This window comes from Pteropus medius, unplaced genomic scaffold, assembly GCF_902729225.1.
Source record: "Pteropus medius unplaced genomic scaffold, Ma_sr-lr_union100, whole genome shotgun sequence".
NCBI classification, from domain to species: Eukaryota; Metazoa; Chordata; class Mammalia; order Chiroptera; family Pteropodidae; genus Pteropus; species Pteropus medius.
In genome coordinates, this window is record NW_024344377.1 from 260,131 (window position 1) to 278,569 (window position 18,439).

The window sequence follows — 18,439 nt, forward strand, 5'->3', positions numbered from 1 at the left end:
TACTGGTGATTCTTCGCCTGAAGATTTGGAAATGAGGACAACTGGCCACTGCAGTAGCCAGCTTGGTGCTGTCTCCCTGACTGCTCTGGGCCCGGGGCAGCTTTGGGGTGGAGCCCAGGACAGGGCTTGTGGTTGTCACCTCCAAGAGGTTGAAGGGCGGCAGGGGCTGGGGGCTCGGGAGGCAGTAGCTGCTTCTGTGGTCAGTTCCCATGGTCCCGCGATCCCCATGTCCCCTCATGTCCCCATGCTCCTCTGTCCCCATGTCCCCGTTCCCATGTCCCCATGCTGTCCTGTTCTGGTCCCCGTGGTCCCCATGTCCCTGTGGTCCTTGTGGTCTCCGTGGTCTCCGGGTCCCTGTGGGGCCTGTGGTTGAGGCCTAACCAGCTCCAAGGTTGGAGAGGCCTCTGGTCACTGCTCGTGTTTAGGGCCAGCCACAGAGTTTGGGGAGCCCTTTCAGGCGGGAAGACAGCGAGGGGCAAGTAGGGCTGAGGTGCCGGGCAGTGGCAGCAGCTGTTTGACCCAGGGGCACGTTTGACCCAGGGGCACGTTTGACCCAGAGGCCTCAGAACCGAGCCATTAAGTGGCTCAGTTTTCTCGTTGTTGTCAAGTGCTGTGAAAGGCCTTGCCTTTCTGGGCTCCGCTCGGAGTGAGGGTCAGGGAGGGGCGGGTGTCCACGTGAGCTGGTGACCACAAAGCCGGATGCGGCGGCTCACCGGCCACACTCAGCCAGCTGTGTCCAAACCCCGATTTGCCTGTCGGGTGTGTGTGTGTGTGTGTGCGCACGTGTGTCAGTGTGCATATTACGTTTATGTGTGTGTTAGTATGTCTGTGCGTGCACGTGCCTGCATCTATGGGTGTCAGTGTAACTGTGTGGGGGTGTGAGCATGTATGTCTGACTCTGAGTGTCAGTGTGTCTATGTGTGCGTTTGTGGGCCTATGAGTGTCAAGGTGTGTGTGCGTGTGCGTGTGTGTGCGTGTGTGCATGTGTGTGCGCATGCGCACACATGTGTAGCTTCTCTGAGCTCCTCGGCGTGTCCTGGCCACCGACAGGAAGCACTTTCTCTCTGTCGTGTTCAGCTGACAGTTGTCAGCCCTGTGCTTTACATGACAATGGGCAGCAGGCGCTGTGAGAGCACCCTCATGACAGCTTAGGGGTGCATGCCTCTACTGCCTGTGCTACCCAGGTGAGCACATGGAGGTCCAGGGGGCTCAGTAACTCACTGATCTGGTCTCCAGACCCAGCTGGCTCACCACGTGCATGAAGCCAGTGGCACCCCTCACCCAGGAAGCAGTCCTGGGCAACTGCTCCAGGCCAAAGGACGGGACCCTTTGTCCACATTCCAGTTCTGGAACCTTGTCTGGGTCATCGTCTTGACTCAAAGCCTCCCTGTCCCTCACAAACACCCTACAGGACCCTTCATGTAGCTTCACAAACTCAATCCCGTGAAAGGCCCCTGGGTGCCGGGTGACCACAGAGGGACCGAGCAGGGCAAAGTCTATCAGCTGGCTTCGAGCAGGCGAGATTCACGTTCCCACTGAGCCAGAGATGTGTGCAGTTGGCAACAGACAGACTTTGTGCTTGCAGAGGCCGGTGGCCTGGTGCCAGGCCAGGCCTCGGTGTCTTTAACTGTGGACCCACCTGAGCCAACAGAGCGAGATGGAGAGGGCCACCGATTCCAAGATGTCACTTTGTTGCTGAAATATGCTGATTTAAAAGAATCGAAGGGGTCGGTTTATTTATTGCCAAAGTCATTTCAAATGGAATTAGGCATCTAAATCAATTCGCTATGGCTTCTCTTCATTTTTAACCAATCCTCTGAACATACGGTTTGCATTATTAGCTCTGTGCACACGAAGAAAACTAGGCTTGTGGCGAGGGCTGGGCCCGGAAGAGCCTTGGAGTCATGCAGTGAATAAGCTTGTTCATTTATCGTTAACATTCCACGAGCGAATTATACTACAGTGGGACTCGGTGACACCACTTCTGCGTGTAACGTCGGGGCCCATCCTCCCCGCGGTCCTGGGGGAAGGTAGGGCAGGTTTGTTATTAGTTCCAAGTTGCAGGGAAGGAAACTGAGGCTCAGATGTTAAGGAACTTGTCCAGGTCCCACAGCCAGGCTGGGAACCTCTGTCTACCCAGGTCAGTCGGCTCCCGGTCCAGGCCTCGTCCTCCGGTCCGATGAAGCCACCCCCTCCGTGGCATGATCCTTCGTTCCCGCGGTTCCACGTAATTTTCCCCCACAGCTGGACATCCCCTCACCCAGGGACCTTCAGCCATATGTACCTTTTTTTTTTCCCCGTCAGGATTGATGGAAGGTGAGATGGGGCAGTGGCCTTTATGATAACAAACTAGGCACAAAAAATGGTGCTTTCTGACCATTTTATGTACATTCGCTCACATAATCCTCGTAGGCGAAGGGGTGGGACCGATTGTTCACGTGTAACACGGGAGGAAGCTGGAGCTCAGAAGAGGCGAAGTGACTTCCTCGACGTCACACAGCCAAGAGGTGGAACTAGAACCTGAGCCAGGATGTCCCGATCGGGAGCGCGTGCTCTTAGTCACTTTGTGGTGGAGCCTGCCCTCACCTCGCTGAGGGGCCTCCTGAAGCCTGGTCCTTCCAGTCGCAGACCAGTGACTATTCCACTGAACAGCCTTCTCGGAGCACCTCCTCGGTCCAGGTTCTGGACCGAGCATAGGAGAAAGAGGAAGAGAGAGAGAGCCAGAGAATTCAGACGCAGCTGCTGCTCTGGAGGCACCTGAGGGCGAGGAGGGAGACAGACAGGTGCAACCAGAGCGGTCGGTGGTGGGCACAGGTGGGCAGCAAGCGGAGGGGCAGCCAGGTCACAGGTGCTCCCCGCCCCCAGCTAGATGAGCATGGGGACACTTCCCACTGCCTCCTGCTCCTGGCCTATCAGTCCCCTCCAGCCCCAGGCCTCGCCCACTCCCTGAAGGCCGGGCCTCGGCAGACCTGTTCATCCTGTTTCTTAACTACCTTTCTGTCCCTGCCCATGTCATCACGGCTGGACCGAATGGCCCCATCTAGCCGGGAAGGTCCCTGGCTACACATGACCTTTGGATTTCTGAAACCAAAACCACCCCTGAGCCCATCCTCCAGGGACGATGACCTTAGGTTGACGGTAGCGCCCTCCAGTCTTCTTTCTCTGTTTCTGTCTGTCTGTCTCTCAACAAATGTCATTTCAATCATCTTGCGTGAGCTGTTTACTCCCTGGCCAATTAGCCCACACCTGGAGTAGCGGAACCATCAGTAGTCATGAGATTTATCGCATCAGTTCCAGGGTTAGTGGACAGAACGCTGAGCTCATAGGGAGGCCCAAGCCACTGGTGCCACCTGCCAGCTCCACCAGCCGAGATGAAAGGCTCAGTGCCCGGGCCCCCCGCTCCCTGGGCTGGGGAGCGCTGTCAGGGGTCGGCTGTCAGTTCTTTGAATATCTTGGGAGCTCCTCTCGTCCGACTGTCAGAATTTGACAGGTTCCATCTCGAAGCTGAAATCTACAAGAATATAAATTCTTTGAAATCAGACACGGCGGGTAATTTGGGGGAACATATTTCAACTTCAAAATGAATTACAATCATGCAAATAATTGGAGAGCTTTATTTTGTCTTCTAACATGGATTAAAGAGGAAAGCTGGTTGCCATGGAGGAGATTTCAGTCACTTACAAACAGCTGTTCAACCATTTGTTCGCGCGCAGTTATCTGTGCCAGGCCGTGAGGACCGAGACGGGCTGATGCTGGTGCCTCCCCGGAGGCCCCCGGTCCGGCCGAGGAGTGTCACGGCCAGGGCCAGCTGGGCGCTTCCTGATTCTCTTACGCAGACATTAGCAGGAAATGATTCAGACTTAGAGCTCAGCTCCAGTGTGTCTCTTCTTTCCCCACCCAGGAAGAGGTTAATAAATTGTGGTCGAAAGTCTGGATTTCAACCCCAGTCCCAGCCACTCCCTGGCTGGATGGCCTTTGGCAGCTGACGTCACCTCTCTGCACCTTGGCTTCTTCGGAACGCAGGGATGACGGTCACGGCCACCTCGTCGGGGTGTCGTGAGGAAGAAATGGAACGGCACGGTTTCGCACACGGCAGGCACACTGCGCGCAAACAGCGGGGACACCGTTACCGCGTTGCTTATTTACACGCTCTGCACCTGTTTCGCACGAGCGCCCAGTTCTCATCGTGCTGCTGCTGCCCATCGCAGAGGTTCCACCAGCCTTTGCTACCCATGGTCTCCTCCTGCCCCGAGGGCCCTTTGCTGCCACCCCGCCCCGCCCTGCCCCTCAGAGGCTCAGCATGCACGGGCTGCCCTCGAGCAGACGTGGAATCAAACGTTCCCTGAATGCTCTCTGGTTCTGCCCGCTCGCTGCCCTGGGCAGGCTATTCCTGCTCTCTGAAATGCTTTTTCCCCTGCCGTCTCCCTGGTCATACCCTCAATGCAGCTCATCTCAGGAGCCACACTCTCCAGGAAGCCTTCCTGGATTTACTCTCTTTCACAGCTCTTTGCCTGGCCCTTCACGATTTCTCTCAGCTCGGCTGATGAGCCCTCCAGGCAGAGACTGGCTTTTCCTGATCCAGTGCCCAATAAGTGGGCATTCCTGCAACGCCGTCCTGGCCCCAGAGCTGGGCCAGGGACAGCGGGACACTGGCAGTGGTTCAGCAGGGTGTGGCGTGTGTGGCAGTGAAGGGCCGGACGTGCCTGAGGTCTGAGGCCGGAGGAAGGAGCAGCTGCTTGGCCAGCTCAGTGCCCTGGGCTGGGAGAGGCAGAGTCGAGGCCCTGGGGGATGCTGGGGGGAGACCGCTGGGGGGACAGAGCTGGCGTTTCATGGCGTTTCAGTTGCTGCCTCGTATGACGTGTGCAGGCACTCTGGTAAACAGTTCTAGTTTTGCGAATGTCCTCAGGGCAGGAAGGACAGGAAGGAAGACCGAGCACTCAGCTTCATCCAACAGGATGCTGCTCGTGGGCATTTTCAAGCTGGTCCTGACTCGGGCTCCATTTTCCTGCTGGTTACAGTGGGTGAGGCTGAAATTTGGGGGACATAGATCTAGGCGTCCTTGAGCTCACGGTTGGGGGAAGCGGGATGGAGGGATGTGCAGCTCGGGAAGTTCCTTTTCATCACCAGAACTGGGGGACTCATCATGGCATCCCCCTTCTCCTACCTTCAGTCCCAGGATGCCCTGCACAGACCACGGGGGCCAGTGCTGCTCCATGGGTGCCAGGCCTGTGAGGCGCCCCAGGGAAAGGGAGGTTCACCACTGGTCGAGTTTGGGAAGCCCCTGTGTGAAGAGCCACATTGTCCAGTAACACCCTTTAAAGGCCCCTGAGAAGTCCTGCAGTAAAGAGACTTATCCGACTTTGTTTAACCGGGGGTGGGCAAATTTTTCTCTAAAGGACCAGACAGTAAACACATAAGGCTTTGCCAGCCATATGCTCTCTGTCACAACTACTCAGTTTGGCTGTCTTCTTCTCAAAGCAGCATGGCTGATGCCTAAATCAGCGTTCCGATAAACTTTATTTGCAGACAGAAGGTGGGTTGGATTTGGCCTGTAAGCTGCAGTTGACTGACCTCTGATTTTAAATCATCATCTCCCTTCTCCCTTCCCTCTTCTCCGCTCCCCTCCATCCCTCTCCCCACGATGTTTTATGAAGCGCCAGTTATGTGCTGAGAGGCTGTTTGAGCACAGCCACTTATTTTCGAGTCAGGGTAGTTATGTCTCATGCATGGGATCTGTTTTTTAAGCTACTGTGTCATCCACAACATGAATAATTCAAGACCTCCTTCCCGCAGCCCGGACGAAGGGCAGGGCATGATTATTCACTAGCTGGGGGGGTGGGGGGAGTGGGGGGGGCGCCGCCACCAGCAGCACAGAAAGCCCAGTTTGTGACCCGTTCCACCCGCAGGATTGCGGTTACGCAATTCTTGATTCATTTTGAACATCTGAAAGGAGAGATTTGCGTTATTTTCAATTTCGCACAAAGGGAGGCTCTCTTAACATTTTGATGCCACATTTTCTCCCGAATTTAAATCACCCGAAATATGCCCGTTGGCTCCCCAAAGGCCGTGGGTCCCATGGCACCCTTTTTGGGGACCAAGAATGTGGCTTTTCACAGGGAGCAAGGCCTCCGCAGTGGCTTCTGCATGGGACCCTTGCTCCCGTGACCTCCCAGCCCGGAGAGTCTAGCGCTGCGTCCAGACTTGGACGAGCCCTCACGCCGGTGGCTGTCGCTTTCTCTTTCCTGCTCTTCTCTCGAGTGTAGCCCGACATCTCGGAACAGCCTCGGAGGACCCCAGAGCAGGGCTGCGTCCTAGGCCCCTAGGGCCCTCGAGCTTATCTTTGCCGTGGACTGGCTTGCTGAGATAGGTGCTCCCTGCCTCTTCACCACTGCTGAGTCGAGTGCCTTAGAAAAGATCTAAGAAAGTTCCAGTATTGACTTTTATCTCATTTCTTTTCATTACAGTCTGCCTATGGCTAAAGCAAAGAGGGATGGCTTTCCTGAAGGTCCTCTGGGCCTCGGTTCAGGTGTGCAGAGGGCTTTCCGGGGGCGTGGGCGCCGGCTGGCAGGTGAGCTCTTAGACATCATCGGCTGAGCCTCTGATGTGTGCGAGGGTGCTGCCAGGCACCCAGAGCCTCTTCTCTTTCAATCCTTACTCTGTAATCCGACAAATGAGATTTCGTTGTCCCCATTTTCCGGATGAGGAAGTCAAGGCTGAGCACAGCTAGGTGGCTTTCCCCAGTCCGCATGGCTAGAGAGCTCCAGAGCCAGGGAGGGGGCTGCAGACCCCAGGGCCGCAGACCCGTACTCCTTTGTGCTCCTTCGGGCACCGGTGAATGTGTTTGCTGCTGTTGGACCACGCAGTGATGTCCTGCCAGGCCCTCTGTGGACCCGGGTCTCAGCCTGGGATTGTGGCAAACGCCACACAGTAATAATAATTTCCTGCAGTAATAATAATGCCCCCGTCTAACCCTGCCTGGCAGAATCGTAAGCACTTCCGCATCGGAGGGGACCGCTGACGTTTCTGCCTGCCCAGCAGCTAGGACCCATTCGTTGCGGATGGCCCCTTAATTTTCCTTTGGGGAACCCCTCACTCTCCCTCACATCATAGGAACTGGTTTGGGAACAGGGGTGTTGTCCAAGCTCATCCAGGGAGACCCAGTCTTAGAAGTTTTACTGAAAGGAGTCACTTGCTTTTTTGGTGGGGGTGGGGGATGTTGCTAGACTGGCAGAACCTAAGCCTAAAGTTCTGGGACTGTCGTTGCCACCTGTTGGAGAGAGCCTGCCAGGTACGCATTGCTTGAGTACCTGGATCCAGCTGTGCCTGAAGCAGTGCCGTGAGCCTTTGCGTTTTAGGAGTCAGCGTCTTTTCTCTTCTGCTTGAGCTTGCTCGTTTGAGTTTTTGTCCTTTCTGTGCAGTGGAGTCCTGAGTTGTATGATCTCCACTGACGGGCGCCATTGTAGCCTGGCGGTTAGGGCACATTATGGCACCACAGTCAACTCTGCTATCGACAAGCTGTGTGACTTTGGGCAAGTGATTCATTCAATCTCTCTGTGCCTCGGTTTCTTCATCTGTATGATGGATTGTGACGGTGCCCGCTCCTTACAGGGCTGTGGTGAAGGTTAAGTGCTTGGCACATAGCGTCAGCACAATAAATGTTAGCTGTTATTATCCATCACCTTTTAAAAAATTGTCCTGGTGTCCCCAGAGCAGATATGAACACTTAAATTTTATAAATGAAACACTTAAAGGTCTCCTGAGCACCCCAGGCTGGGGAATGCAGAACTTGGTCTGCTCTCGACTGGCTCTGTGGTCTTAGCAAGTTAGTTATTCATCCTCGCCGGGCCTTGATTTGCTCGTCTGTGCAATGGGCACCGCCAGAGTGTCCACCCTGCAGACTATTCAGTGAGATAGTGTGTGTGAAGCGCTGAGCCCTGCATCTGGCACAGGGTGATGCTGTGCAAACGAGAGATTATGACTAACAATAGCACTGCCACATTTACTGTTATTAAATGTGATTTCCACAAGAGTCCTGCCCTGATGGAGAGCGTTCTGGCATCGTGGAGGACTGGCAGGAAGCAGAGCACGGGCTCTGTGCCCTCAGTCCCAGCACGGAGAGGGTGCTCCATCATCCTGGGGGCCCTCACCCTGGATCAGGACCTCCTTGACTCTCTATCTTGGGCAGGAGTGAACTCTTGTCTATATGCCCAGATGCGCCGAGCTTCAATAAAATATGATAAACTCTGTCAGTGGGAAGGGAATGAAATTTTATTTGGAGCGAAAATACATATTAAGATCGTTTTTTGTCATTTCCCCTCTCCAGATCTGATGTCTTCTCTTTGGTCTTTGAATAAGTAGTGACTCCAGAGGGTGACGGGCAAATGGGAGGGGACAGAGGAGGATGGAGCTTGAGGGGGTGAGTATTGTCTGCAATCGATTTACCCTAATTGGGTTCCTAGTCAACAACCTTTTAGATCGAAAAGGAATCGTGACGCGCAGAGGCTATAGGCTGCAGCGCTGTCTAGTTTCACCTCCACGGTTTTACAGAGGGGAAATGGAGGCGGAGAGAGAGGCTGTGACGAGGTCCTGTAGCCACTGACTGGTCGAGCAGGGGCCGGAGCCCCAGGGAGTCAGACGATCCCACATCCTGCCTCGGCCATCTACATTAGAGGACGGGATCGGGCCATGTCCTAACTAGCTCTGTGACGTTGGACACTCTGGGACTCAGCTCCCCCATCGGTGAAAATGGAGAGATGGGACAAGGAGGGATCCGGGCAGCTTCGAACACCCTCTGCGTCCCTGTGGCGAAGCCAGTTGCCTATAGCACCTTCCCTCGGCAAATCGTCACCTGGTGCACTGAGCCACAGTGTGCCCGCTCAGAGCTCACCTGGGGCCTTTGGTGGCAGCTTCAGTGTCCTCTGACGGGGATGTAACGAGTGTCCACAAAAGGGGCATCGTGTTCTTCGTCAGGTCTGTGCTGTGGGTGCCCTTGCGGCCCTCTTCCCCGCTTTCCCTGTTATCCCCCCAGATCTCCATCCAGGGCGAACACAGGTCCTGGGTCCAGCTGGCCATGGGATGTCGGGCAAGCCAGTGGCTCTCCGAGCCTCCATTTTCGCAGCTCCAAGGTCATAGGAGGCCCCCCAGTGCAGGGGTTAAGTTCATAGGCTCTGACTGTCAGGGGCCCAGTGTGGACTAGCTAGTTCTTTGAGCAAGTTACTTGGCCCCTCTTCCTGTGACCAGGGCAAGGCCAAGGCAGCCAGGTGAGTGGCCCAGTCAGACCCAGGCTTCTCTCCCTCCCGAGAGCCACAGTCTCTGCGGAGGTGACCTCTTGTCTCCTTTCCCTGAGAAGCCAGGTCAATGGTCTGCAGCCCTGGGGACATCTGGGTGGCAGTTCCTTGCCGGCTGTGGCAGGATCAGCCTCGGGTCCCCGTGCCCTGTAGGTCAGGTTCGTCTCTCCGTTCTGCCCATCCCTGGGCACACAGCCAGCGCACATCTTCCATCCTGCAGGCTTGCTTTGGAATGATTACGTGTCATTAACAAATAAAATGTGTGGGTTTCTAACACACAGCTGTGTCTCTTTTCTTCTTTTCCCCTGTGAAACAAGTGTGAAAAGGCATCGTGGACTAATACGGATGAGATTCAAGTCCAAGTCCTGTCTCTCCCTTAAGGGCTGTGTTGCTTGTGACAATTCATTGCCTTTCCCCAGCCCCAGGATTCACATCGGCAAGTCAGAGACAATGACGCCTGCCGAAGGTGAAACTGGATAGCAAGCTTGATGCTGCAGCTGGCATGGAGTAAGTACTCAGGAAACACGAGGCCTCCACTCTGAATGGTGACAGACCTGCCCCGCTGCAGTGTGTCCTCTGGGGGCGTGTGGGGGGAGGTGGACGCAGGGCAGGGTGCCGGGGGCAGGGCGCTGGGAGCAGGGTGGTTGCCGAGGTTCCGCAGACAGAGCCGCGGCCGAGCACCCAAGGCCCGAGACAGGCACTCAGGGCAGGAGGAGCAGACTGTGGGCAGCAGAACAGTCTAGAACAAGGGTCCCCAACCCCTGAGTCACGGACTGGTACCAGTCCCTGGCCTGTTAGGAACCAGGCTGCACAGCAGGAGGTGAGCGGCGGGCGAGCGAGTGAAGCTTCATGTGTATCCGCAGCCGCTCCCCAGGGCCAGCATCACCGCCTCAGCTCCGCCTCAGATCATCAGGCATTAGATTCTCACAGGAGCACCGGTCCCTGGTGCCACACAGGTTGGGGACGGCTGTTCCAGAACATGAGCTCAGTACAGAATGGAGAGAGCTTTGCGGCAGGAGACAACAGTGTTCGTCTTTGGAAACTAAGGAAATTCCACGGCCTTCCAGAAACAAACTGTCCCCTTCGGTGACGCACGGAGCTGACGGGAGGCCTGGCTGGTGGCTTTTCCCCTTCTCCCTCCTCTTCCTCTGCTGTGACATCCCGCAGGGACACGGGCAGCCTCCCCGGCGCCCACCGCTCGCCTCCAGGAAGGTGAGACCCCTGGACCCCGAGTGCTCTGCAGGGACCAGACTGTCTGCAGGCGGAGTCCCTTCCTTCCTCCTCTGGGAACCCTGCGTCCTCCCACCAGCCGGCTTGTAGGAGGGTAAATGGCACTCAGCAAGGCTCCAGTGGACCCATGATCCATTCACTTCACTCGAGTCTGCGGCCCGGCCCGGGGAAGATAATCGTGCCCTTGGAGAAGTGATAAACGAGGCTCTGCTGTGGGCTTCAGAGACCCGGAGGTTTCCTGTGCGGACATCGGGCTGTCCTGACAGCCTGACGCATCCTCCCAAGCCAGAAATTTCGCCACGGGAAGCAAATTAATATTGTTTATGTTCTTCATTCATCAGTGTGTTCAAAGGTCCTAAGGAAATGGTTCTTAATCATCTGGGTCATGGACCCCACTGAGAATTTCAAAACTCCTCTTATCCGCATAGCACCCCCCACCCCCCACAGTGTTTTTTATGGGGAGGCAGAGCGTGGGTGTTGCAGATTCTCTGAGTCTACTCATGGCTCCCCCAGAAAGTTCATGGACTGACACCCCCACCCCCCAAAGGGGCCATCTTTAAGGTGATCTTTCTATTCATTTACTAATTTATCTATTCTCTAATTTATTTAACCAACGTGTATTGAGCACCTACTATGTGCCAGAGAGATTATCTTTCTTTTGCCAAGTTTTGAGCCAGACATGACCCTGAGGGCAGTGAGGCCACAGAGATCTGCACTTGAGATAGGCTGCAGGCGGAGCCCCGCAGAGCCTTTTGTCATGCTCCGTGCAGGAGATGACCAGCTGGAAGTAAGGCAGTGGGCCTGCACATAGTAGGTGCTCCATACATATCTGCCGTCAAATGACAGATGGGCTGGAGAGAGGGCAAGGATTTGAGTCTCCTTAGCACATGGAATCAATAGGCTTTGGAGACTGGCTGTGGCAATGCAGCGGGTGATAGTGGGGGGCGGAAGAGGATGGAGTCTTTATTTCCACCTGGGGCAACCGGGGAGATGATGCGGGTCTTTGCTGATATGAGGACACCTGTTACCTCCGCCTCGGGCCCCCTTAGATAAATCACAAACACGGATAAGCAGCCCTTCAAGGCTTCAGGTGTTTCCTTTCTTTATTTCCTAGAGTATTGTTCCGGGACACAGCATTGTTGACACCTGTCTTTCTATCTGGCGCCTTTGTTATCAGAGCAGATTCTTCTGACCCCAAATCCTAAGGAGACAGAATCCTCAGAGGAAACTTGATAAAGGCCAAGCAAATGCCTGGATCATCAGCTCTCAATATGTGTTTTAGAAGCAATAGGTGTCCTTGGAATAAAGGGTTTTTGTGGTCATGTAAGTTAGAAAAACTCTGGGCTGCACATGTTAAACGGAGCTCGGACTACATGACTTCTCAGGACCTTTATTTGCCAAGTCGGCCTCCAAGAGGGGGCTCTTGTGCGCAGGGCTTCCCAAGGGGACCGGGCTAATGAATTCCTTTTCCAGGAAGGATCCATCTCCATCTCCCAGACCTGGTACTCTGGGGTCAAGGTTCAGGGAACAGTGGTCAGAGCTGGGCTGGCCTCTGGAGGTCTACTCCAAGCCCGTCATTTCTTCATTGGACAAACAGGCCTGGAGAGAAGAGAGCATTGCCCAGCAGAGCCGTTCTGGGCTCAGGACACCTGGCCGGGATCCCTTCTTCTTGGGCTTCCTGCTTCCTGCCCAGCAACACATGTGCTCCAGGTTCCCTGGTCATTTTCTTTCTAACGGAATCTTCTAGAAGGGGTTTGGGAAGGTGACCAAGGCTGGGTTTTGCCCCCATCTGTGTCCAGGCCTCTGATGTAGACCTACGTGAACGTGCCCTTTCTCGCCCCGGCCTCAGAGGGAGCCGCGTCCGGGCACTGAGTCGGACTCTAAGCAGAAAGCAATCATTCCCCAGCGGAGCCGTTTGCAGGCTGGCGAAGCGGAAGCGTTTCTGCCTGGGTGGCGACCCGGCAACGGCAGCTCTGTGGGCCCAGAGGCAAGGGCCAGCGTGGGCCTCCCTGCAGGGCTGGGCCATGTTGGATCCCAGCAACTCATCCCGGGTACCGCCCCGGGAGAAAGGCAGACCCAGCTGGAGTCTGCTCACGGAGGGCGACCTCGGAGTGGATCATGTGATCATGGCACGTGAGGAATGGCCAAAGGGTTACCCGTTTCGTCTGGAGAGCAGACCCTGTGAGGGACATAAGAAGCATTTTTGATGTTCGAAGACTCGTTACAGAAAAAGTGGAGACTGGTTTCTGTGCTCTCTGAGGGTGTTGGATTAGTTCCAAAGGTCAAAGGTCAAAGGTGTGGGGGAAGCCTTCTCCCGGAGCTGCTTGTCAGAGGATGGGCGGCCTTGGGCACAGTAAGCTCCCTGTTCCTACAGCCGAAGGACCACCAAGGCATGCAAGAATGGCATTGACGGCCTGGACTGGACAACCGTAAAGAGCACCTTCCCCTGCTTGTAGGACCCAGTCCTAGGACAAGAACAGCTTCCAGCCATAACCGTGAAGACGACCATGACCACATAAAGAACATCACCTACAGGTAGGACCTAGTTCCAAGGCAGCGATGGCCCCAAGCCATGATCTGAGGATGATCATGACCAATGGCCATGACCAAAGAGAACATCTTCACCTGCAGATAGGAATAGCCCCGGGCCATAACCTTGAACATGACTATGACCAATGACCATGACCACAGAGAATATATTCTTTACCTGGAGGGCAATACTCAATGCCAAGGCAAGGACAGCCCAAGCCTGTGAACCTGAGTGGATTGCAGAATCCGATGAGCCCTGTGACCCATGGGACAGGCAGGTGAGGCCTCTGGTCCAGGGACCCTTGGCAGGGATGGAGAGTTTCTCCCAGGGGTGGGCTTGAGAAACCACACCTGGTCATGACGTCTTTGGCTGCCTATACTTGTTGGCTGTCGTCCTGCTGGGGGCACATCTGCAGCTGAGGGGACTTGGAGGAATGGTGGTGGGGGGTGTTCTGTGGCTGCAGAGCCAGGGAGGTTCCAGAAGCCAAGGAAGAGAAAAAAATATCTCAGGGATGAGGCGGCTGCAGCAGGAGAGAAACTTGGGGGATAAACAGAGATATTTACACAGGATTTTAAAGAATTTTGCACTGAGATGTGCAGAGTAATCTTTCCCTCTCCACGAACATTTCAGCATAATCTTCAGGATTTGACAATACTTCAGGGTGTTGTCTTCTCCCTAGGGGTGGAGTGGTTTCGGGGAGGCGCAGGGTGGGAGAGGCTGTGACATCTCGGGGTGAGAGCAGGAGAGGCCCAGAGAGGCCCACCTACCCTGTGGGCCACACACCTGGCTCTTTTTCTCAGGCTCTGGGACCGATTTCTTGGTCTGTTGGCCATTGTGTCCTAAGGGGTGTCTCCCTACCAGCCTACCAGCCTCAGGAGGTCCTGCCCTTCCCAGACAACCAGGGAGGACTCAAGCCACAGGCGTACCTCTGAGCCCCTTCATCGACGCTTGTCCCAGAACTGTGCCTCTACAGTGAATGTCCCATTGCCCCCTGTCTGCTAACTGGAGATTAAGAAAGGAAATAGGCCATTTGAGAAACTGGGTGAAAATCATGGTGGCATATTTCTGGGGAGACCGGTTATGATCTGGGGGAGCGCTCCAGTGATGGCAGAAAACAGACCACGGAAAGGAGAAGGAAGAGAGAACAGTGGAAAGTGTGGCGTGATGTCCCTCCCAGAAAGCGACTGTGGGATTTCTCTGTGGAATGAACCCATTTCCTTAGCATGGCGAAGCGCTTCGGGACGGTGGCCGTTTCTGGGGCAGCTGCAATCTGGCGGCCTTTCGGAATCAGCTCTTAGTAATTATCTGCGGAGCCTTTGGTAAACAGCAGCCTGGTTAGCCATCCTCGAAGAATTAAATCATTACATTTATTGCTCTATCCACTCGCTATTAACCTCCTAAGAGGTTTTTCCAGCTCAGAACCAGGGTTTGCATTTGATGAACTCGTGGGAGGACATCAAAGTCGGGAGGCCCGGGGGTGCAGGAAGCTCATCAGCCAGGGCTGCTGGAGGTAAATCTTGTTGATTGCAGCACTCCGTCATCGGGTCAGTGTCAGGTGACCGCCTGTGACTGGCATCCCTGACAATGGCACATGCTTTTCAGGGAAGTAGAAGCTTCTCATAGGGAATGTACCTTAAGAAGCAAAGAGTTCCCCTTGGAAGATCCCGGAGTGTTCTGGGGAGAGACGCAGGCAGGTGGGCAGGCTGGGTCCCTCTAGGGAGGGGACGGATGGGCGGGGCCGGGATAGTCCAGGGTCTGGCCAGGAGGATCAGTTGGGGTCTTTGTCTCTCGTGGCGTGTGCAGCGAGCTCGGCTGCTTGGATGAAGGTCACACGAAGATCGAGAACATGGGTTCAGGGAGGCATGGCCCTGACCTTCCCTTTGGGCCTCGGTCGCCTGTTTTTTTTTCTTTCTGGAGATTTTATGGACAGCCCCAAGCCGTAACCATGAAGGCATCGCCTTGTCACACCGTAGGGGGGCAGTGGGCACCCAGGGGGACCTGGGCAGGGATTACAAGGGGACTTATTCCCGAGTACCTCCTGCGTGCCAGGCAGGAGATGCCATAATGGTAAGAAAACCCAGACACGGCCCTTGCTTTATGCAGATGAGAGGTCTGTAACAGGTCTCAGAATATGACCAGGACCTGCGAGGGTGCCAGACGCGGCCCCTGGGTCTGACGGGAGATCAGATATTCAGGCCTCATTCTCTAGCTCGTTCCTTAGACTCCGAAGCCATTATACATGAGGCAAAATTAGAGGAAATGAACGAGCAGGATCGATGTAAATCCATTTTGGAAGAGGCCATTATAAAGGTTCATTTTAGAAATCCTTTTGAAGCTGATCTTCCCATCTTCCTTTCAATAATCAAGAAGCCCTTGGTGTGCAGTGATGGAACATTGCAAAACCCCCAAATGGATCACAGGATTGCTCAACAGATTTTGTAATACATAAATTATTTTACATCAAGGACTTAACAGGTAGAAAAATGGAATGATTCCTATTTTATTATAAATTATAGCCACGAGTCGTTTAATGATAGGGATACGTGTGTTCTGGGAACTGCGTCTTTAGGTGATTTTGTCATTGTGGGGACAGCACAGAGTGCACTCACACACACCTAGGTGGTCTAGCCTACTGCACACCTAGGCTACATGGTATAGCCTGGTGCTCCCAGGCAACAAGCCTGTACAGCAATATTCAGTTACTGTACTGCATATTGTAAAGCAACTAGAACACAGTGGTATCTGTATAACTAAACATATCTAAAGAGAAAAGGTACAGTGAAAATATGGTAGAGATGATACAAAATGATACACCCGCACAGGGCGCTCACCGTCAGTGGAGCCCGCTGGACTGGAAGTCGGACAGTGGTGAGTGAGCGTGAAGGCCAAGGACGCGACTGTAAGCGACTGCGGGCTTTAAAAACACTGACCCACAAGCCCTCTCCCTGCTCCCTTCTGACAGGGCCAGATGTGGAACGCCAAAGCTGCCAGTGCTGCTCCGTGAACGGGGGTTGGGGGTGTGGGCTGGCTGGGCTGGGCAATCTCGAGGGGGAACTGGCTGGGTGAGGCGTGGACCACCAGAGCAGTGACTGTCAGGAGGGACGGAGAGGCAGCCGGAGGGTCAGTAAGAATAAGACATCAAGGTGGCAAGATAAGGGGACCCGGGGGATCGCTATGACAATGCGGATTGGGCTGCTGCATGCTGGACCGGTGGTCAGATGAAGTTCGTGGTACTCATAAAACAGGGTGTAGAACTGGGGACTCGGTATTTGACTTTGGAAACGTTTGGTTCCCTTGACGCTGTCTGGCATGAAGGGCTCTCTCTGGCATTAATCTGGTGGAAGAAATAAAACTTATTTATGCTTTACATCATTACCACCTGAAAATATTTCAGACGGATGCTGAAATGAGGTTGACAATAAAGGCACATCAAGTGCTGCACGGGGTTCCCCAGAGGCAGACTGCCGTGTCGGGGGCGGGGTGAGAAATAGAGAAGGCCGTGTGGAGGAGGTCACACCTGAGTCGGGCTTTAGCGGTTGAGTAGGAGTTTGCTGGGGGAGGAAAGCATGACGGAGGGAGGGCGGATCGCAAAGACGGGGCCCCAGAGGGCCTGCCACATTCAGGGGACCTGCGGAGAGCGCCATGTGCCTAGGCTTTGGGTTCAGCTCTCCCTTTGGCTCCGGCACTGTGATGTGTCCTGCGGTCGCCTTGCTTCGGTGACATGGTAACTGAGCTCCCGAACAGCCTACAGGTACTCGTGACCTTGGGGAGTCCCCTATTACATTGGAAAGGGCTGAGCTGGGTGACCAGTGGGATGCCGCTGGAGTGCGGGTGTGTGACTTCTGAGACAGGGCCAGGAATGCCCTGCAGTGGCTGCTCTGCCGTCTCGGCGTGCACACCCTGGGCAGGCCTGCGGCCATCCGGTGACGACGCTCCGGGAGCGTGAGGGACTGCGGCCCCTCACCAGCAGCCAGAAAAACTTGCCAGCCGTGCGACTGGGGCCCTTGGAAGTGAACCCTCCAGGCCCAGCTAAGACTTCAGGGCACTGTAGCCCGAGCCGACATCTGACCGGGATTCCGGGGGAGACCCCAAGATCAAGATCGAACTGCCCAGCCAAGCTGCTCTTGAATTCTTGACCGCAGAAACCATGCGAGGTAATAAGTGATTATTGCTGTTTTAAGCCACTGAGCTTCAGGCTGATTTGTTACACAAAGCTAGATGACAGCTCCAAAGACGGCTGTCAACGACCCCAGCCCCCTGGTCCTGCAGAGCCCTCCCTGCAGTGTGGAGTGGATGCAGGGACTCGCTTCTAAATCAAGAATAAGGTCCACCTGCTGGGTGTCACTTTGAGATTACATTACAAAGACTCTGGCTTCTCTTATGCTTGCCTTTCTTACTCTCTCGCTGGCTCTGAGGAAAGCCAGCTGCCATGTTGCGAGCTGCCATATGGAGGGGCCCACGTAGCCAAGAACTGAGGGACATCTCCAGCCAACAGCCAGTGAGGAGCCAAGGCCATGAGTCCAACAGTTTGTGAGGAACTGAATCTCGCCAGCAGCCGTGTGGGTGAGCTGAGGGTCGAAGCTCGGAATGAGCGCAGCCCCAGCAGGCACCTCCCTTCCAGCCTGTGAGAGGCCCTGAGTCAGAGGACTTGGATAAGCTGTCCCCAGACTCCCGGCCTGGGACGCTGTGAGGTCAGTGTTCATTGTTTGAGACCTGCTGATATGGGGGTCCCTTGTTATGCAGCCCCAGGGAACTAACGCAGTTGTGGCGCGTGGCCTGGCCCGGCCCGGCCCCGGGGCAGCTGCTTGGCTGAGGTCTAACTTGGCTCTCAGTCCAACACTCTGACCTTCGTCAGCCAGGGGTCTGGGATGGGCGGGGGCCGTTGAGGGGGTGAGAATCCGAAGACACATCCTATTACCTGCTGCCTTCTGGAAAACCACGCCAGCCTCCATAGGACCGTAGGAGGTGAATAAGCATGTGCATGAGACACACGTACAGGGCCAGGTTCTGTGTCGCCTTGTATTTGTGTGACCTTTAACGAAGTTATAAGACCTCCCCGAGTTCCAGTCCCCAAGCAGCCCTCATAGAGCAGAGAGAGAAGCCACAGAGTGACCAAACTGCCTAGTCAGTCCACCCAGAGAGGCGACGTGAGGACTAAGGGAGAGAGCCTTGGGAAGGAACGCGGAGCTGGAACACAGCAGGTGTTCAGTACAAACTAGACTCTGTAGCTCTTGGGATTCGCAATGTCATCTCCTTCATCCCAGCCGCTGTTGTCACGAAGTCCTGACAGCGCCATCCTGAGGACTATTGGAAGGAGCTTTGCAGGACGTCCGGCCTGGAATATGGTGCCTCCGCCCCCCTCCCCAGACGTCTCTGCTCTCCCGCTTATGCC

The 18,439-nt window shown here is 55.0% G+C and overlaps 2 long non-coding RNA genes across 2 annotated transcripts; one reads left to right on the top strand and one right to left on the bottom strand.

Annotated features, from left to right (window-relative positions):
- Positions 1 to 1,709: 1,709 nt before the first annotated feature.
- On the bottom strand, positions 1,710 to 4,773 carry LOC120608833 (uncharacterized). The gene is made up of 4 exons (XR_005654528.1): positions 4,436 to 4,773; positions 3,682 to 4,101; positions 3,127 to 3,511; positions 1,710 to 2,682 (listed from the first exon to the last, which is right to left on the bottom strand). It is a non-coding gene; the product is annotated as an uncharacterized LOC120608833 (long non-coding RNA).
- Positions 4,774 to 4,869: 96 nt separating this feature from the next.
- Positions 4,870 to 16,106, top strand: LOC120608832 (uncharacterized). The gene is made up of 5 exons (XR_005654527.1): positions 4,870 to 5,021; positions 6,465 to 6,568; positions 8,324 to 8,416; positions 9,605 to 9,794; positions 10,244 to 16,106. It is a non-coding gene; the product is annotated as an uncharacterized LOC120608832 (long non-coding RNA).
- The last annotated feature ends 2,333 nt before the right edge of the window (positions 16,107 to 18,439 follow it).